Consider the following 22,428-nt stretch of genomic DNA (forward strand, 5'->3'; position numbering starts at 1 on the left):
ATTACTGCTGGACTCTAATATAACTAACATAGACCTATTACCAGTTTTCACTTTATATATATATATATATATATATATATATATTTATAATATTAAGGATAATATAAAGAATAATATAAAGAACCATTAGAATAAGCAGAGCAATCCAATAATAATACCATCAGGGACCTAAGAAAACGCAAAAAAAAAAAAAAAAAAAAAAAAATATATATATATATATTATCGCTTTTTACCGACAATCTAGATGACTTCAACTGGGGCCAACCACCCAGAATAAAGGCAAAAAACGACAAGAGGTTCTCTGTTTCTGTGATGATCAATATATGCTAAGTAGTTTAAATCTAAACCAAATATAAACCAGTATAGGCCAAAAGTAAATCGAATATAAATAAATCAAATGATGATAATAAAAGTTTAGAAATATTAGAATCAAAGGTAAGAAATATAAATGTAAGCATATATTAATCATCGTTGACCCGACAGAGAACGTAATTTAATGATTAAAATAAGATTAAATATATAATACATACTACATATTGACCGTATCTAGGACATAATGTAATAGTCGTCAAAATAATATGTGGTGCCCCCTATGTGATGGATACGGTAAAAATAAATAATTAAATTAACGCATAGAGAAACATGCAGATAGTAAGAAGAAAAACTAAAGGAGTAGGAATAATAGAACCTGAACTCCACAAAGGCGAAAAATAGTGGTATAGATAAGAAATAGTTTCTCCTACGTCCTCGTATGGGTGTATTGCATGATTGCTTGCAACTGCATTGACTCATAAATATTATTTACATATTAGTTACAGTTATTGTCGTTTTAACTTTCTTTATTTTTTATCAATAATTATAAATATATATATATTATAAATGTGGTATGTACAAGTAAAGATCAAAAACTAAAGTGCAGCAGAACAAATATAAAATATCTGAGTGCTTCTAGCCTGGAGTTAATCATTGAGAGCAAATATAAAATAATTGAGTGCTTCTAGCCTGGAGTTAATCGTTGTTTGATCCCTTTTGTTGGGATTTTGAATTAATCTTAGTCTATCAAATCTTTAGTTGGAATTTTGATCAAATACTCTTACTTGATCAAATTCTTTACTCTTAGTTGATCAAATTTTGTGTTGATTAGAAGCCATCCCTGGATGTGTTGGTACATTTTGTTGGGAACATTCAAAGTGACATTGTTATATATGACTTCATTTTGTCTTCATTCGTACTTTTCATAACTATTTCTAGTATTATAATAATAATGAGGAGGAGAAGAGTCAGTAAATTCAAGGATTACAATTGTTTGTTTTTATTCTACACTGAATTATGTATTTTGAAAGGATTTTGAAAAGTTCCTTATCTTTTCTACTGGTTAAATGCATTCAAAGAAATCAGAAATTTTCTAAAATAAAATAAAAACTAAGAGGATATTCTACCAAATGTCAAGACAGTTCCATATCTGTTTCCTCCCCCTTCCCCAGTTACCGAGAAACACTTGATTAATGTGTAATTTGAAACTAAATTTCAAACCGAATCAGACATTAAATTTGAGCCAAATATAAATTCTCCCAAAAATTTAAAGTAGAAATTGGGTGGTTTTTTTTTTTTTTTTTTTTTTTTTAAGTCACAGCCTCTTAACTTTGTCTACTAGTGGGTTTAGAAGAGTTCTTGGGATTCCTGATGAGATGGAGCCCCAGTAGTGGATTAAATTTCTGCTTTTAATTTTTTTTTGGAATTTATGCTTGGTTTGCATTTAATGTTTATTTAGATTTCACCTTTAGTTTCAAAATTAATATTTCAAAGAATTTAACTATAAAGTTTCTGTTATTTATAATTTTTTAAAATAACAATTTAATTTGCAGAGTGGGCCATAATGGAAATCTCATTACCACGAGCCCACACACACACACATTCTGCCGTGTGTCTTTTCATAAATTTTTTTTTTTTTATGTGAACCCCAAACACGAGAGGTATTAGAACCTATAGTACTTAGTACCGTGCTTGGGTTGGAGATTGAGAAGACGAAAGAAGATATTTGTTGACATTGGACTTGAACTTCTGTAGATTGTAATTTTCAGGAAATACATGTGAAGGAAGGTTGTTCCGGAAAACGGCAGTTGAATGAATAAATGAGGAAGATGAAAAGTTGGTGCTGTGGGTTTGAAGTTGGACAGTAAATGGATGTTGGCTGGTGGCGGCACGTGTTCGGACTGTTTTGAAAGAGAGAGCGGGAATTATAGAAGCTAATTCAGAAGAACAGTGCCCATGGAAGTATCTGTAGAAGAGGCATGCAGCAGAAACAGTGCGTCTATGAGACAGCGAGTGGAGAGACTCTGTTAGAGATGAATCATTAATTAACCTAACTGCCCTCTTCTGAATGGAATCAAGAAGCCTGAGAGAGGTTTTGGGGGCACAACACCAGATGTGGGAACAATATTCCATGGCAGGGCGGATTTGCGATTTATACAGAGTGAGCAGCTGTTTGGAAGAAAAGTAACGCCGAGAGCGAAAGAGAAAACCAAGTTTTTTAGATGCATAGGAAGCAATATTTGTAATGTGCCTGTGCCAAGAGAGATTAGAAGTCAGGGTAATCCGCAAAAGAGATATATCCTTTTGCCTAGAAATTGGAGTGTCACTAAAGATAAGCATAGGAGCAGAAGAATCCTTTTTGCGAGATATAAGACAAGACTGAGTTTTAGAAGGGTTGAAATCAACTAAGTTGTCTTTGCCCCACTGGAGAATTACCTGAAGATCGGCATTTAAGGAATTGGTAGCAGATTTTCGAGAAGTTGAAGCTGATTGAGCAGGACAAGGTTTCTCAAAATGGAAAGTTGAATGCAATGTGCTATCATCGGCAAAACTATGGATACAATTTCCAGTCAATGGAAGAAGGTCATTGATATACAAGAGGAAAAGAGTGGGGGAAAGAACTGAACCTTGGGGGACACCGGCATTAGTGGAGAAGTTAGAAGACAGAGAGCCATCAACCATCACCCTCAGTGACCGATCAGAGAGAAAACTGGATAACCAATTACTAGAAACAGTTGGCAAACCATAAGATGGAAGCTTGTTTAGAAGACCTTTATGCCAAACACGATCAAAAGCCTTTGAGATGTCAAGAGCAACTACTTGTGTTTCACCGAACCTTTCCATTGAATTAGTCCACAAATGGGTAACATAAACCAGAATATCACCAGTGGATCGACACTGACGGAATCCATACTGGTGATCGTTGATCAGACGGAAGGTTTCTAGGTAGTTTAAGAGTTGGCGGTTAATTGATTTCTCCATTACTTTAGAAAGAGTAGAAGTAATTGCAATGGGACGATAATTGGATGGGAGGGATTTGTCACCCTTTTTAGGAACTGGCTGGATATGAGCAAATTTCCAAGCAGAAGGAAAAACACCTTTGGAATATGAAAGTAAAAAAAAAAAAAGCGGCAAAGAATAGGAGTAAGTTCAGGAGCACCGGTTTTGAGAACAAGTGGAGAAATACCATCAAGACCTGGAGCTTTCTTAGCATCGAGATTCATCAAAATCCTTCTGATATCCTTTTGACGGAAGACCACAGGAGGCATTGAATGGAGTGTGTTGGGAATGGTGGGAGGTGTTTTACCAAGATCATTAATACATGAGCTGGAAGAAAAATGGGATGCTAGCAGGTCAGCTTTATCCTTGGCTGAAGTGACAACAGAGCCATCTGGTTTGGACAGAGGTGGGAGCAGAGATGGGCAAAAGTTGCGGCCAATAGCTTTGGCAAGAGACCAGAATGCTCGGCTACCATTAGGGCAAGAAGCAAGTTTTCTACTCTTAGCCTGTTCAAACTCTAGTTTGGACTGATTAATAACTGCTTTACAATTGTTGCGAGCTTTGGTGTAGGCAGAAAATGAAACTGAAGAATTAGAGACAAGCCAATTACGATATGCAACATTCTTCTCTTGGACAGCCTTAGCACATTTATTGGAAAACCAAGGTTTAGATAAAGGACGAGATTTTAAAGTGGAGTGTGGGATAAAGGATTCCATTCCTGCAAGAATAATTCGTTGACACGATCTGAGCAAACGTTGACATCAGAACTTTTGAAACAGTAATCTGACCAAGGAAAAGATGAAAAGAAGTCTTGCAGGTCATCCCATTTTGCATTCTTGTAATGCCAAACAACACGAGGTTGGGAATAGCCATGAGATAAAGGTTCCATTGGAGAAGAGACAATCACCAAGTTGTGATCTGAAGTGCCTAAAGGAGCTCTCACTTCGACCGTGTACTTGGAAGGGTTGTTTGTGAGAAAAAGATCAAGCGTATTGGCTGTATGATGAGGATTGTCCGGTATTCTTGTAGGTAAATGAACAATCTGTGCTAGGTCATTAGTAATTGCAAATGCCTCAGCATCTCGACCTGCTGGGTCAGTGTGACTAGAAAACGGAAGCCAGCTGGGGTCGTGAACGTTAAAATCACCAAGGAAAATTACCTCACTGTTAGGAAAGTTGGACTGGAGAAAGTCAAGTTGCAACGAGAGGAAGTCAAAGAGCTCCAAGTGATTAGTCGAGTTAGGGAGAACGGTAGAGACAACAGATGAATTTGACACAATGAGGTAGAGAGATTTTAAGCCAGAGAAGATCAAAGAGAGGAGATTCCAAATTGCCAAGTCTCTGACAGGGAATATCAGAACGGACATATGCAAAAGTACCACCTTTGAGGCGAAAGGAATCATACAGCGAATAATTTGGGCATCTGAGATGAGCAGTACTTGAATCAACCGATAACTGAGATTCTGTCAGAAAAAGTACATGAGGTTTGGCAGACTGCAAGTGGAAATGGACATCGTTGAGATTAGAATTGAGACCACGTATATTTGTGAAATGAATTAGGAAGTCCTTGGGAGGTTTAGATCTTTTCGCAGATAAGCTTGCTCTATTAGTTTGACAATTCATGGTGTATTCAATAGTAAGAAAAAGTGGGTGGGACATGCTGTATGAAGTAATGAAATTTTTGGATATGGCGTACATGTGGTAAGAATATACCCAGATCCTTGACATAACGTGGCCTCGACAATGCTCCCCGCATACACACTACTCGGACTCCCTCCAGTCACTATCTGGCAAAGTAGAGGTAGCAAGATTATACACTAGCTGATCTGGAAGCTTCCTAGAGAGTTACCAATAGGTCCGGTCCGGTGTACTAACTAGTGGCCGGCCTGCGAAAACCGTTTTAGAGCTGAACCCTCGAAATGTAAAGAATATTGGATCTCGCCACAACGTTCATCATAACCTCAAATGTCATCAATCATACTGCATGATGGAAGAGATAGGGAAGGGTTGACCGGAACTTAGCTCTAGAGACTAAACATGGGTTCCACCACTTCAAGCCTCCAATAAGCAAAGTGGTGGTATTTCACCGGTTGATGAGAGTCATCTTCCACCTAGTACTGCCTGGTAACATAGAGGGGCAGCGTTCCTCCATGTGGTGTGGGTGCCACACCTCGACCCCTGCTTACGTTGGTTCACACCTGGGTGGTCACCCACCATGTACTTGTGCATGGGGGTTATACCCAGTATTACTAACAGTCCCACCATCGTGAAGGTGCAAGCAGAGGATTTGGCTGTCACAGACCGTCCGGACTTCGCCGAAATTGGGTCCACTTGACTTGAGTGTCACCCGAATATCAGTTCCATCAGTGTTTTAGACTCTCAGGTAGCAAGTACAGCTTGTCTGGCATATCTGAGAGAATGTCTGTGACAACCTCAAGGACCAAATGAAAAGATTAATGAAATGATTAATGAAAAGATTAAGTGCATGAACTTTATACTTATTTATATAGCTTCAAGTGGAAATGGAAAAAGATTTAGAGAAGAATTTACTATCTTCATATAATATTATCCAATATATTATTAATAAAACAATGTTATTTGATTCACTCTCTGTTAAATTATGTCATATTTGTATTTCTCTGAAGTAAGGTATATGTTTTGTATGTTAATATTAGGAGTAAGGTGGATAGCTAAGAGGGGATGGAGAGGCCATTTGTATAAAACATATATTGCTTTTTAGGTTATATTAATAATATAATGTAGAGGAGACCTTATAATTTAATTACACAAACAAAAGAATCACTTATGGGTGAGCAGCCTGTTTCCATTTTTGCATATCAAGAAAAATTATGCAAAATCATATGGAAAAGGCATGGGAATGCCTTGGAATTTAGATTTAGAATTCCTGTAACATTCTAGTTTAAATGGTACTCACTATTTAATGAAGTTTATTCCATTTGTAACCACTTCAGTACAGAAATTTTTAATTTAATCATCAATGATTCATATAATTTAAATAGTGTGTAGTAAAATGAAGTTCAAAGGACCAGTATATGTCCAGTCTGATTTAAGTGGGTTCGAAGTATCTCCACAAGTTCAGAGAACATGGTATGAATTAATCAAGCGAAATTTTTAGTGAGACACTCTTATTAACTGCAGAATTTTCATAATTCTCATTTAAAATATTGATGATCTTTTAGTTTTGTTGTGGTAGGCGGTTAGTGTGTTAACTGCCTACTGATGAACTTGAGTAGGTGGTTAACATACTAATTTAATTAGCTGTGCTGTGGAGAAATTCAATAAATTTCTCACAAGTGATAACAGGATTGCTAAGTTTCATTCTTGCTGCCATCACTAGTTAATATTGTTCAGTGTATACAAGCTATATGTTAAAATACACATTGTTTTTTTTATTTATTTTTTATATTTGTACATTCTTACTAGAGAGAGAGGGAGCGAGAGTATTGATGCCTTGGGATATTATTTACTGTTTAATACTCTAATCCATGCAAAAAAGGGTAAACTTCATAAGTAAGCATGAAAGCCTGAACTGCTCTTGTTAATTATACTACATGAATCATTGATCGTCATGTCACTTTAGAACAGCTGAGAGTGGTAAAAAGAAAATGAAAGGTAGAAAAATAAACTCTGAGTGCAGCTGAAAATTTTTTACTTTGGCTGTGTGAAATTAAGTGTGTGCGTGTGTGTGTGTGTGTGTGTGTGTGTGTGTGTGTGTGTGTTATTTTTTTTATTAATCATGCTACTTACTTAAAAGAAAAATGTACACCCTGCAAAAAAAAAAAAAAATGTACAGTCTGCTAATTTTCAGGATGGTTTTTTTTTTTTTATGATAACCCCAAGTACGAGAGGTGTCAGAACCTATAGTACTTAGTACTGTGTATGAGTTGAAGGTTGAGAAGATGAAAAAAGATACTTGTTGACACTAGACTTGAATTTCTGTAAATTGTAATTTTCAGGAAATATGTATTAAGGGCGGCTGTGAATGAATAAATGATGAAGAAGAAAAGTTGGTTCTATGAGTTTGAAGCTGTAAATTAAAAGGATACTGACTGGTTGAGGCATGTGTTCGGACTGGTTTGGAAGAAAGAAGGAGAATTATAGAAGTCAGTTCAGAAGAACAGCCCCCCCATGGAAGTATCTGTAGAAAAGGCATGCAGCAGAAACAGGATGTCTATAAGACAGAGAGTGGAGAGACTTTGTTACAGATGAGTAGGAGTGTGCTATAGGCCTAATGACTCTGATGAGTATAATAAGAAACTGTACAGGGAAATAGTGGGCCAGTAAATCAGAGAGTATTATAATGGGGGATTTTAATTTCCCAGATATTGACTGGAATTTGGGGGCTGGTCACTCGCACACTAGCAAGGCTTTTGTGGATTTATTGGATGATTGTTTTCTACATCAGCATGTTCGGGAGGCAACTAGAGGGAGGAATACTCTTGATTTGATTATCAGTAGTGATTCTTCATGTATTAAGAATCTGCAGGTAAATGAACCACTAGGTGGCAGTGATCACAGTGTGCCGAAGTGGGATTACTCAAAGAGGTAACTACCATTAGGGGTAAAAGGAAGGGTTATTGCTTTCATAAAGGCGACTACGATGGACTGAGACAGTATTTAAATTCTATACAGTGGGACCAACTGATGATGTTACCAACAGCAAATTCAAAATGGGAAGCATTCAAAGAACTTATCTTGGAAGCTACTAGGCTTTACATACCAACTAAGAAATATTGTTCAAGGTTTAGGCCTAAGTGGATGTCAGATGAACTAATGAGACATATGGCAGAGAAGAAAAATGCATGGGATACATACAAATTAACACGTGACACAGAAGCCTATGATAGATACAAGTTGATCTGTAACCAAGTTACAAAGGAGGTTAGGCAGGCGAAGGCAGATTACGAGAAATCTTTGGCAAGGGATGCAAAGAAAAACAGCAAAGAGTTCTTTACTTATGTAAACTCTGGAAGGAAGGGGATGAATCAGATTGGTCCACTTGATATTGATGGGTCAACTGTTGATGATCCTGCTCAGGTAGCTAACAAACTGAATGAATATTTTGCATCGACATTCACACATGAGGAGTTATTCAGCGAGGGGAATTCCAGAGGTGTATCCAACTCTGGCAGTAAGCTAGAGAATCTTGTAGTAACTGAGAGTAAAGTGGAGGAGAAATTGTTGAAGATAAATACAAGAAAGGCAACTGGGGTGGATGGGATCTATCCAGTTATATTATAAAGGAGGCATCAAAGGTAGTAAGCAAACCCTTAGACATAATTATGAGACCTTCCATGGACTCAGGGGAAGTACCCATGGATTGGAGATGTGCAAATGTGACCCCAATTCACAAAGGAGGATCAAAGGGCGACACAATTAATTATAGACCTGTTAGTTTAACTTCTGTTCCTGGAAAATTAATGGAGGCACTGGTTAAAGAAGCACTGCAGGATCATCTAGACAAGACTTCAGTTATAGCTCAGACACAGCATGGTTTTGTTAAGGGGAAGTCTTGCCTGACCAATTTGATTGGATACAATGATGCAGTCACAAAAGAACTGGATGCAGGGAATAACTTTGATATTATATACTTGGATCTTAGAAAGGCTTTTGATACTGTTGCACATGGAAGACTGCTGCACAAATTGGAGCAGTGTGGCATTGGAGGCAAATTGCTGCTATGGATAAAGGGGTGGTTGAGGGGGAGAAGACAGAGAGTGGTAATCAATGGACACTGCTCATCGTGGACTAATGTTATTAGTGGAGTCCCTCAGGGTTCAGTATTGGGTCCATTATTGTTTCTGTATTTATAAATGATATTGATGATGGGATATCAAGCTTAATGTCCAAGTTTGCAGATGATACGAAGGTTGGCAGGGTTGTCAAGGACACTACTGACACTATGCTACTGCAACAGGATCTGGAAAGATTGAGCAGGTGGGCTGAGAGGTGGCAAATGAAGTTTAACATTGACAAATGTAAAGTACTACATATGGGAAACAGCGACCCCAGAGCAACGTATCAACTCTGTGGTACTACACTGACAGTGGTAGAGAATGAAAGGGACCTGGGGGTGGTTGTGGAGGCAGATATGAAGTTTTCTGAGCAGTGCAGATGGGATGCAAGAGTAGCTCATGTATTGTCAATGATATATAGGAATTTTTCTAGCAAGGATAAGGAAGTGATTATTCCCTTTTATAAGGCAATGGTCAGACCACGCCTAGAGTACTGTATACGGGTCTGGAGGCCTCATTTCAAGAAGAATGTAGAGATGCTGGAACGAGTACAGAGAAGGGAGTCTGCTGACGAGGCTAGTAGTGGCCAGACGTGTTCAAAGCCGCTAAGTGGATTTTTCTTATTTATTGATTTGAAATTATTGTTTTTCTAAAACTTTTGATTTAAATTTAGTAGTATAGCATTATTTTGTGATTTTCTGATTAATTTGGTGTATTTATTCTTTACTCGGCCTTGCAATTGCATAAAAGTATCGGTAAGGGTATTCACGTGTTACAAGTCGCAACTCCGCTGAACGAGAAGTTTTTTAGCCATATTTAGCCGCTTATTGAATATTTTTTACATCAAATTATTTTTTGTAAGTAGCTTATAGACCTAGTAAGGATCGTTAGTTTATTCTGAATTGAGACAGCGAGATTTGAAAGTTAATTAATACTTAAGTGTCCATATATCTTTACCGTTCGTAACTTCCCGCCTTTGTCTTTGTCATACGATCGTTATATATAGAACCTAGATAGCGTTATTATAGTATAGGTTATAATATTTTCAGTGATCAGTAAAATCTATTAAACTTGTTGAACTTCGTTGGCATTTAAATTGTACTTTTAACTAAATACATATACCTACTTAGATTATAAACGTAACATAATTATTTAATACATAACTGATACGGAAGTTTTATAAAGGGAACTCGGAGATAATTAATACTTGACACTAAAAAATATATATCCCGTTATAACTGTGTTGGGAGATAAGTTAGGGTATAAACTGAAATTGAAATTTTATTTAAATTAAAAGAAATCATGACTCAGACCAGAGCAGCAAAACAAAAGGCTCAAGCTAATGGAAGTGCTGTGGCTCAGAGGAGAACTGAGGGGGGCAATTGCCTTCTGAATCACAGCCTTCTAAAATGCACAGCTTGCATGATGTTTGTGGAGCATTCAGGTACGGGACATGATATTGCCATGGGGGATGTCTTTGTGTGTGCACGATGCAAGGAGTGTATCGAAATCAGGCAACATCTCAGCGTTCTTATGGGCCTATATGAGAGCTTGAAGGACAGGGTGGATGCCCTCAAAGGAACTAAATTGAGGGGCCCATCAAGCTCTCAGCTGCCCACATCAATGCCAGAGCTTGCACTTGGTCATCGCGCAACACAGCGGCAACCCCCAAGGGAGAATGCGCTGGTCCCAAAGGAACTAGTAGTTGTAGGTGACTCTATTGTCAGGGAAACGGGGAACATGCTTTGTAAAAAGGATAGGTGGAACGGGACCAGGGTATGTCTGCCAGGGGCAAAGGTTGATGACGTTGTAGAGCAATATCATCTTTTAAGGGCACAAAAGGTGATATAGTTGTACATGTTGGCACTAATGATATCAAGAGTAGGAGACCGGCAGAATTGCTTAACAAGTACAGGTCACTGTTGAAAAAAAGCCGTGAAATAGGGTTGAATTTGAAAGTGTCTGCAATTCTGCCCAGACACGATCGGAGGGAGTATATGATGAGAGCCTTGTCGATCAAAAGATTGTGCAAGGCTCAAGGGGTAGAATTTTTTTTTCAGTCTGGACTGTACTTGTTAACAGGAGAGATTGCTTCTACAGGGATGGGATACACTTAAATAGAAAGAGTGCGAGAATATTTGCTGATGCTATCGAGGCAGTGTTAGGTGGGTCGGAAAACTGCTGGCTTGGGGGGGGAGACAAAGACGAATAGATTAACAGTAGCCACTGGCAGAGGTGAAAGAGATTCTTGCACTGCTTCTATTGGAATGAGCAGAAGCCTGAAAAACAAGATGCAGGATATTTCAGAGACTGCCGGGAGTCATTGCGGTACAAGTAAACACACGGGTTGTGTTAGGGTAGCTAAGAATAGAAATATGTGCATGTATACTTGCGTGTACACCAATGCTAGGAGTTTAGTAAATAAATTTGATGAATTTGAGGTATTGCTCAAAACGGCGCCTCCGTAGCCAGGTGGGAAGGAGCAGCAGTGCGTAGCACACGCTTCTTGATTAGACCGGGGTTCGAGCCCGTCACCACCAAATACGGAGGATGCGGAAAGGTCAGGGAATGACCACCGCATATCCCGGAGCAATATGGCCTTAGTTGCTAATGCTCCTAAAAAAAAAAAAAAAAAAACAAAAAAAAAAAAAAAAAAATTGCTCAAAACATCAAAGGCAGATATTGTTGGGATATCAGACACGTGGTGTCACACAGATATAAGGAATGCAGAACTGGAATTTGGGGAGTACAACGTCTACAGAAAGGATAGACTGGATAGGAAGGGAGGAGGGGTTATGCTATTAGTTAAGAAATACATAAAATCCCAAGAAGTAAAGCCAGTGGACATCGCTGGACAGTGCAGTATCGAGTCAGTTTGGTGTGACATAAGAATTGGGAGATCACAATTGAGAGGAGTGTGCTATAGGCCTAATGACTCTGATGAGTATAATATGAAACTGTACAGGGAAATAGAGTGGGCCAGTAAATCAGAGAGTCTTATAATACGAGAATTTAATTTCCCAGATATTGACTGGAATTTGGGGGCTGGTCACTCACACACTAGCAAGGCTTTTATGAATTTATTGGATGATTGTTTTCTACATCAGCATGTTCGGGAGGCAACTAGAGGGAGGAATACTCTTGATTTGATTATCAGCAGTGATTCTTCATGCATTAAGAATCTGCAGATAAATGAACCACTAGGTGGCAGTGATCACAGTGTACTGAAGTGGGATTTACTCAAAGAGGTAACTACCATTAGAGGTAAAGGGAAGGGTTATTGCTTTCGTAAAGGCGACTATGATGGACTGAGACAGTATTTAAATTCTATACAGTGGAACCAACTGATGATGTTACCAACAGCAAATGCAAAATGGGAAGCATTCAAAGAACTTATCTTGGAAGCTACTAGGCTTTACATACCAACTAAGAAATATTGTTCAAGGTTTAGGCCTAAATGGATGTCAGATGAACTGATGAGGCATATGGCAGAGAAGAAACATGCATGGAACACATACAAATTAACACATGACACAGAAGCCTATTATAGATACAAGTTGATCTGTAACCAAGTTACACAGGAGGTTAGGCAGGCGAAGGCAGATTACAAGAAATCTTTGGCAAGGGATGCAAAGAAAAACAGCAAAGAGTTCTTTACTTATGTAAACTCTAGAAGGAAGGGGATGAATCAGATTGGTCCACTTGATATCGATGGTTCAACTGTTGATGATCCTGCTCAGGTAGCTAACAAACTAAATGAATATTTTGCATCGACATTCACACATGAGGAGTTATTTAGTGAGGGGAAAGCCAGAGGTGTATTCAACTCTAGCAGTAAGCTAGAGAATCTTGTAATAACTGAGAGTAAAGTGGAGGAGAAATTGTTGAAGATAAACACAAGAAAGACACCAGGGGTGAATGGGATCTATCCAGTTATATTAAAGGAGGCAGCAAAGGAAGTAAGCAAACCCTTAGCCATAATTATGAGAGCTTCCTTGGACTCAGGGGAGGTACCCACAGACTGGAGGTGTGCAAATGTGACCCCAATTCACAAAGGAGGATCAAAGGCTGACACAAGTAATTATAGACCTGTGAGTTTAACTTCTGTTCCAGGAAAATTAATGGAGGCACTAGTTAAAGAAGCACTGCAGGATCATTTAGACAAGACTTTAGTTATAGCTCGGACACAGCATGGTTTTGTTAAGGGGAAGTCTTGCCTGACCAATTTGATTGGATACTATGATGCAGTCACAAAGGAACTGGATGCAGGGAATAACTTTGATATTATATACTTGGATCTTAGAAAGGCTTTTGATACTGTTGCTCATGGAAGACTGCTGCACAAATTGGAGCAGTGTGACATTGGGGGCAAATTGCTGCTGTGGATAAAGGGTTGGCTGAGGGGGAGAAGACAGAGAGTGGTAATCAATGGACACTGCTCGTCTTGGACTAATGTTATTAGTGGAGTCCCTCAGGGTTCAGTATTGGGTGCATTATTGTTTTCTGTATTTATAAATGATATTGATGATGTTATATCAAGCTTAATGTGGATGTTTGCAGACAATACAAAAGTAGGCACTGTTGTCAAGGACACTACTGACACTATGCTGCTGCAACATAATCTGGAAAGGTTGAGCAGATGGGCTGAGAGGTGGCAAATGAAGTTTAACATTGACAAATGTAAAGTACTACACATGGGAAACAGCAACCCCAGAGCAACGTATCAATTCTGTGGTACTACACTGACAGTGGTAGAGAATGAAAGGGACCTGGGGGTGGTTGTGCAGGTGGATATGAAGTTCTCTGAGCAGTGCAGACAGGTTGCAAGAGTAGCTCATGGTGTATTGTCAATGATATATAGGAATTTTTCTAGCAGGGATAAGGAGGTGATTATTCCCTTTTATAAGGCAATGGTCAGGCCACACCTAGAGTACTGTATACAGGTCTGGAGGCCTCATTTCAAGAAGGATGTAGAGCTGATGGAACGAGTACAGAGAAGGGCAACAAGATTAGTGAATGGAGCAAAGCGGGTGCTCTTACGAAGAAAGGCTTAAGTTTTGCAAATTACAATGTCTGGAGACTAGGCACCAGCGAGGTGATCTGATAGAGGTGGATAAAGCCTTGAATGGTTTGAGCATGCTCAATGCTGATGGGATTCTTCCTCTCGCTCAGAATAATCACCTGAGAGGGCATAAATTCAAATTGAGGAAAGACAGATGTAGGATAGACGTGCAGAAATTTTCCTTTAGCCACCGGGTGGTTGGTTGGTGGAACAGACTTCCATCCCTTGTCGTGGAAGTTGATAGCCTAAATAAGTTTAAGGCTCAGCTGGACAGGTATTTTGAACGAACAGAGGGGTGAAGTGGAAGTGGTTATTTTTTATTTATTTATTTATTTATTTTTTTTTTTTTTGGCCGATGCTGCATAAGCTTGCTTTCTTGCATCAAATGCCTCTACTAATGCTAATGAGTCATTAATTAACCTAACTTCTCTCTTTTGAATGGAATCTAGAACCCGAGAGAATGTTTGGGGGGCATCGTCCCAGATATGGGAACCACGAGTAGGATGGATGAGTTCCACAGCAGGACAGATTTGTGATTTGTACAGAGTGAACAACTGATTAGAAAAAAAGTAACACCGAGAGGGAAACAGAAAACTCAGTTTTTTTAGATGCAGAGGAAGCAATATTTGTAACGTGCTTACAAAAGAGATTAGAAGTCAGAGTAATTCCCAATAGAGATATATGATATTACCTAGAAATTAGTGTCATTGAAGATATGCATACGAGCAAAAGGATCCTATTTACGAGATATAAGACAGGACTGAATTTTAGAAGGATTGAAATCAATTAAGTTACCTTTTCTGTATTGGAGAATTACCTGGAGATAAGCATTTTGGGAGTTAAAGGTAGTGGATATTTGAGAAGTTGAATCTGTTTGTGCAGGGCAAGATTTCTCAAACTGGAAGGTGGAGTGAATGTTCTGTCATCAGCAGAACTATGGATAGGATTTCTGGTCAGTTGAAGAAAGTAATTAATATAGAAGAGGAAAACAGTGGGAGAGAAAGTTTAGGGAAATTGCTTGAGTTTTTCTAAACTTTTTCATTGAATTTGTCCATAAATGGGTAACATGAGTGGATTGACACTGGTAGAATACATACTGGTGATCATTGAACAGATGGAAGATTTCTAGATTGTTTAAGAGTTGGCAGTTAATTGATATCTCCATTACTTTAGAAAGAGTAGAAGTAAGTACAATTGGATGATAATTGGATGGTAGGGATTTGTCACCCTTTTTAGCTACTGGCTGGATATCAGCCAGTTCCTAAAAAGCTCCTCTAGTTCTCAAAACTAGTGGTTGGTTTGGAGAACTAGTGGAGAAATACCATCAGGACCTGGCACTTTCTTGGCATCAAGACTGTTCAAAATTCTTCTGATATCATTTTGATGGAAGACCATAGGAGGCATTGAATGGAGTATACTGGGAATGGTAGGAGGTTGTTTACCAAGATTATCAATACACGAGTTAGAAGAAAAGTAGAATGCTAGCAGATCAATTTTGTCTGTGGCTGAGGTGGCAACAGAACCATCTGATTTTGACAGAGGTGAGAATAGAGATGGACAAAAGTTGCAGCCAATAGCTTTGGAAAGAGACCCAGAATGCTCGACTACCATTTGGACAAGAAGCATGTTTTCTACTCTTAGTCTGTTTGAAATCTAGTTTGGACTAATTAATAACTGCTTTACAATTATTGTGAGCTTAGCACATTTATTGGAAAACCACAGTTTTTAGATAAAGGTTGAGATTTTGAAGTGGAGTGTGGAATAAAGGATTTCATTCCTACAAGAATAATTTCATTGACATCAGGAGATTTGAAACAGTAATCCGACCAAGGAAAAGAAGAAAAGAAATCATGCAGATCATTCCATTTTGTATTCTTGGAATGTTAAACAACTCGAGGTTAGGAATAGCCATGAGATAAGGCGCCTCCGTAGCCAGGTGGGAAGGAGCAGCAGTGCGTAGCACATGCTTCTTGATTAGACAGGGGTTCGAGCCCATGACCACCAAATACGGAGGATGCGGAAAGGTCAGGGAATGACCACAGCATATCCCGGAGCAATATGGCTTTAGTTGCTAATGCTCCTAAAAACCAAATAACAATAACAATAGCCATGAGATAAAGGCTCCATTTGAGAAGAGACCATCACCAAGTTGTGATCTGAGGTACCTAGAAGATCACTCACCTCGACTGTGTACGTAGAAGTGTTGTTTGTGAGAAAAAGGTCAAGCTTGTTGGCTGCATGGTTAGGATTGTCTGGTATTCTGGTAGGTAATTTAACACTCTGTGTGAGGTCGTTAATAATTGCAAAAGCCTCAGCATCTCATCCAGCTGGAACTGTGTGGCTAGAAAATGGAAGCCAGCTGGAATTGTGAACATTAAAATCACCAAGGAAAATTACCTCACTGTTAGAAAAGTTGGACTGGAGAAATCAAGTTTCAAAGAGAGGAAGCCAAAGAGTTCCAAATTATTGGTGAAGTTGGGAGAATGATAGGGGCAACAGGTGGATTTGTTAGAATGTGGTAAAGAGATTTTAAGCCAGAGAAGATTGAAAAGAGGAGATTCCAAATTACCAAGTCTCTGAAAGGGAATACCAGAGCAGACATATACACAAGTACCACCTTTGAAGTGAAAGGAATTGTACAGCAATTAATTTAAAGAACTGAAATGGGCAGTGGTTGAATCAACTGATAGGGATTCTGCCAGAAAGAATATATATATATGGTAGTATGTGATACAATTTCTAGTAAAAGCAGATTTGTGATCTAGCCAAACACTATGCAACAATAGTTTCAGTTCTTACTAAGCACTTATTGGACCCAGTAACTTGTTGTGCCTACCTGTCCCTCAGTTTTGGAGTTTTGTTTCAGTAAATTTGGATGAGTTGAGAAATTTTCAGCCAAAAGGAAAATATTTTTTTCTGGGGGAGGGAATTAAAATGCAGTTAGTGTGTTCGAGAGAAGAAAAAGAAATGTGATCACATGATTATACAAAGTCTTGATTTTTGTTTATTTCCTTTACATTTATTAGCATGGACTTTGTGTTTTCTATATAACATTTTAGAAAGTTTCCTTAAAGCAAAATTTAAAGTCCAGTGATATTTACAGTCTTCAAACTTTAAACGTTGGACCAAGCCCTTACTGCATCCCTTTTACCTTAAAAGCATAAGAAAAGAAGTTTCATAAAATTAACTTTCATAAAATTAACTTGTGTGAGTAACCAGCCCCCAAACTTTGGCTAACTATGGGCAAACTGTGGTTTCATCTTATTAAATACAGGTGTAGTCACCTAAGTAAGCAGTGACAGAATTTCTTCTGCAACTAAACAACTTAAATAAACAACTTGTTAAATACACTCATACTATTTTAAGCCAAAATCCTTGAATACTTTGGAAACTTCTAATTGCTTATTCTACCTTATTCTTAACCAATCACCACCAAACTTTCTTCTCATTTCCAGAAAAGCATATCTTTTATTAAACAGCTGAGAAGCCTTAAAACAAACATTTTCATTCCTTAAATGAAGCTGCATTTAAATATCTCTTTTTTACTTGAAATCCTGATTCTATTGTAAATAAACTTAATCCTGTATTTATAAAATGATTGCCTATCATCCTGTTCAAAATTAAAGCAAGCCTATCATCCTTAAACAAAATTAAACAAGCATTAAGCCAAATTTCTTTTGAATTTCTCAAAGCACAATGTAAAAATCTGACATTTTACTTCTTTGAGCCCCCCCCCCCACCACCACCACCAATTACTTGCAATGTGCATATTTCAAACTGTGTGGCATGTGTGAAATAGGTCTAATGTATTGTTACTAAGAGCAGCCATTAAAGTTTTGAAACAATATAAAATAGCATCTTTGTTAAGATTCAATAAATTGCTGGGCATGGTATAAATCTATCTTTTAATAAGTAAAACAATACATATAAATTATGAATACAGAAAGATGTTCATGAAACGTTTCGTAAAAATCAAATTGTAAGAAATACTGCTGATTGGAAAGTGCATTATAATTATGGAGGGCATATTGAAAGAGTATAATAATATATAATTATTTAATACATCACTGTATATAATAAAAGCAGCTTTTATTGACATTCTGTACCACAACACTTTAAAAAAACATTATTCTAAAAACATAAATAATTAATTTGTTTACTTTGATTTACAGAATTAAACCCTATTATACCAAATTAAAGAAATTGTTGCAAACCGCAACAAGTATTGTTTAAGAGTTGGCAAAATTCTGTCTTCATTGAAATGAAAATTAAAAATTGAACCATCACATAAAGACTTAAATAAAATTGATTTTTAATTTTTTCTTGAATGACTGTGACAGTTGGAATTGAGTTTTTCTTAAACCTCTTGTTCCTGGTGATCCAGATCTTAGCTCTATATGTTAAATAGCCCTAAAAGCTATTTTATCCTGTGTAGCTGTATTTTAAAAAGCTAATTTTGTCTTTTGGATAATTACTCTTTTCCTCCAAATGAATTTTGTTAACTAGCTTCCTACACTTTTGCTTCATCTTCATGTTTAACCTTTGTCCATTAAAGACTGTTCCTAGATGCAGAAGTATGCCAACACATTCCATTTCTGTTTATTTAGTCTGCACTTTGAATACTCCTTGTTACGTCCAGCTTTCATAACTTTTGCTTTTATGTAACTAATTTGCATGCCAAATTCCCTGGAACCTTTATCTAGTTTATTCAGTGATGCTTAAAGGTCTTGCAAGCTATTGTTTAACAGTACATCATCTACGTATAAAGATGCTCACCTTTTTTATCTTCCACACTTCATTACTATCTTGCATTCGTCTATTTAAAGGATCCATAATAATTATAAAAAGTAGCAGAGAAAAAGGTTGCCTAGCATCATACCAAATTTAAATAATTTTTCAAGGCTTCTTTCAATTTTCGCAGATTTGCCATTTTTACATATACAGTAAACCCCCGCTATTCGTGGTATCTGTATTCGTGCGGTCGCTGATTTAATATAAAAGGAAACCTAAAAAAATGTGAATTTTAAAGCGCCGTGAACATTTTCCGCTATAAAAAAACATGGCCGTGGCTAAAATTATCTTTCCTGGTCAAAACAGTGCTCAGTGGGTGGGGAGAGAGGGGTGACAAAATCGCGAGCGTGGATGTTTCTTGCTAATCCTTGTTCGGTATGTGTTATGCACTTGTCGTGGAAGGTTTCGTCGTTTGCTTTTAATTTATATGCTTAAAAATTTATCAATTTATAAATTGATATGCTTACAAAAGTGATAAATCTACCTTATTGTGGACAAGTTCTTTCTAACCTGTACAAAAATATGGCTACGAATAACAAGGGAAATGTGAAAATATCAAAGAAGGTGATGATATTAGCGAATAAAATTGAGTTATTAGACAAAATTTCTAATGGTGAAAGTGTCTCCTCAGTGGCAAAACATTATAAAATCAATGAGTGAACGGTACGATCAATCAAAAAATCGGAAGAAAAAATCTGCCGTAGTGTCCGTGAAAACGCGCTAATTGCTTCAAAAATTTGCTCTGTAACTCGTGATGTTAAATTAGAAAAAATGGAAAAAACTTTAAATCTGTGGATAGAAGACCGAACTCAAAATAAAATTCCGTTAAGTTCACTCATCATTCGTGAAAAGGCAAAACTCCTTTATCAACACTTTAGTGAAACTGGTGATAGCACTGGTGGGATAAGTTTTTTAGCTAGCAAAGGCGCTGGATTGAAAGATTTGTTTGAAATTTCTAATAAATATTATATTTAATATTAAATTGTTTCTTATTTTCATGCCATATGCTTGCATTTCGCTATGTACTGTATATGTACATAGTCATATTATGAAGGTACATATAATACAAACATAGACAAAATTTTAGACTAGTTTTTCTTATATATTTCCTACTTTGGAACAGAACTCCTTTATTACTATGGGAGCCATAACTCAGTATTCGCGTTTTCAGTATTCATGGCATTTCTCAGGAACGTAACCCCTGCGAATAGTGGGGGTTTACTGTATTTCTTATTCTCCTTAAAAATATTCGATGCTATTATATCTCCAAAATTTGAAAGAGCAGGTTCCTAGGTTCTTGTTAAGTTCCCATGACTTTTCTGAAGTATGTCTTGTTGTAAATATTTGAACCTAGCATTTTCCTATTTGGCCTAAACCTGATTGTTCTACATGGCACAATAAGTTGAAATTACAGTGAAATTTCTCTGTCATATCAACATTCATCTTTATATCCCTTTTACATATTGGTAGAAACAATTCTTCGCTCAAATTTTCTACAAATTTTGCTTCAAAATGATGTCTTTAATGTTTTAACCATCATGGCACCATTTTCATTTCAGCATTTCAGCTCTAATTTCATCTTTACTTGCCACCCTTCCATACTTAACATTTGCCATGATTTGTTCTACCTTAATGATTGAGTTAGTATCCAATATATCCTTTGATTTTTAATCACAGTAGAGCCAGGCCTCGCATAATGCGAGTTCGATTAATGAGTTTTTCAGTTACCGCTATTTGAAAAAAATATTCCACTTTTCACTTCACACGATACAGATTTCCAATTAACATGACCTTTTTTTATGTGATAGTTTAAAAAGATTTGGATCGTGTGCTAAGCTTACCACACATTGTATGGGCAATTAACAAGCATTTGCCCACTGCCCGCCTCATTGTGTTCCATCAACCATTGGAAGCAGAAGTGTTACTTGTTGTTGTTATTTGGTTTTTAGAAGCATTAGCAACTAAGGCCATATTGCTCCGGGAATATGCGGTGGTTATTCCCTGACCTTTCTGCATCCTCCGTATTTGGTGGTCATGGGCTCGAACCCTGGTCTAATCAAGAAGCATGTGCTACGCACTGCTGCTCCCGCCCACCTGGTTACGGAGGCGCCTGTGTTACTTGTTTGTCTCCCGCTAATGAAGTCATGTGCAGACTTGCATTAAAAAATTAGAATTTTTAAATGCAAAAAAAAAAAAAAAAAATTAATTTTTAGATGAGCTAGATGAAAATGTTACTGCAAAGGAGATAATGGTAAAAGAACTAGTTGAAATCTTTTGTATTACAGAGAACCTCAAACAAAACTTTTGGGGTTCTCTTCAATATTTATTTTGCTAGGGCCTAGAGAAAATTGTAGGTTATTGGAAATTGATAGCAAAATAGAAAGCCAACACTGTTCAAATATAATTCCATAACAAATAGTTTCTTCATTGTGTATTTTATGCAGTGAACATTTAATTCTGTAATTATTTTCATTATCTTTTACATAGTATACAGGTAAAAAGTTATTTAAAAGGTATTTTTAAAATTCTTTATTGGACATTCTTGAAGGTCACAGACCAACTATAATTTTTCCTGTTGATTATTATATTCAATTAATGCATTTCGTCCCGCAATGCATTTGCGAGACGAATTAATCACGTTAATTGAGGCCAGCCTGTATAGATTCCATACTTGTGAAATATTCTTGTATTTTATTAAAGCAAAAGGCTCAAGGATGTAATTTAAATTCTTGCACTATAATAGTAATGTAGGAATTGAAAATTTAGAAAATTAGTTTGACTGTATTGGTTTGACATAACTCAGTGCATTTAATTAATTAATAATACATTAAGAGACCCTTTGCATTTCAGAGCTCAGCTCTGTGGCTCCTTTTGAGGTAAACATCTTAAAACATTAACAAGTATAAATGAACATGAACTTAAAAGATACTACTTATGATATACTGTGTGAAACACAATGGATTGGGCACATTGAATCGTGGAAAAATTAGTCATCGGAGGTGGAAGATTGTTAGGCAGTTCTTGGTCTGACTGGGTTGCTTGTCTGGATTAGCCTGCAGGTTACTAGTTGGAGGCCGTCTTTTGGTTGATAGCCATGATGATCATCTGAGCAGAAGTAGGAGGGAAAGAAAACTGTGGGTATTTGTTGGCTTAATGGTTGGCTTTTTTGATTGCAGTTTTCAGCTGCTGTTATTTGTTGTACATTGGGATGGTTTAAACCTTACACCACCCAACAAAAAAACCTCGAAGTATACAGTATTCACATCAGTAAAGCTGACATGGGAGGTGGCTTCATCATACATGGCAAAAATACTTATCGTTGTGAAATATCAACCCTCTTAAGTGATGACAGTACACACACAGAGTATTTAAAGAAGACCCCATCAAACCACTAGGAAAAAAAACTGAATTAAACAGTTCCTAAAAAAGTTTGCTTTCAGAGAAGAAAATAGATTGGACCACCTTTGGAAGGTTAAGTCAAACAATTCTGATGCACCCTATATCTTTG

General features: G+C 37.2%; 1 protein-coding gene across 1 annotated transcript in view; it reads left to right on the forward strand.

Moving 5' to 3' along the window:
- Mhcl (Myosin heavy chain-like) overlaps window positions 1-22,428 on the forward strand; it is a 938,273-nt gene that overhangs the window by 215,212 nt on the left and 700,633 nt on the right. The gene's annotated exons all lie outside the window — the stretch shown is intronic.

Source organism: Mastigoproctus giganteus, chromosome 1 (genome assembly GCF_048544385.1).
Source record: "Mastigoproctus giganteus isolate SK-2022 chromosome 1, ASM4854438v1, whole genome shotgun sequence".
Classification (NCBI taxonomy): Eukaryota; Metazoa; Arthropoda; class Arachnida; order Uropygi; family Thelyphonidae; genus Mastigoproctus; species Mastigoproctus giganteus.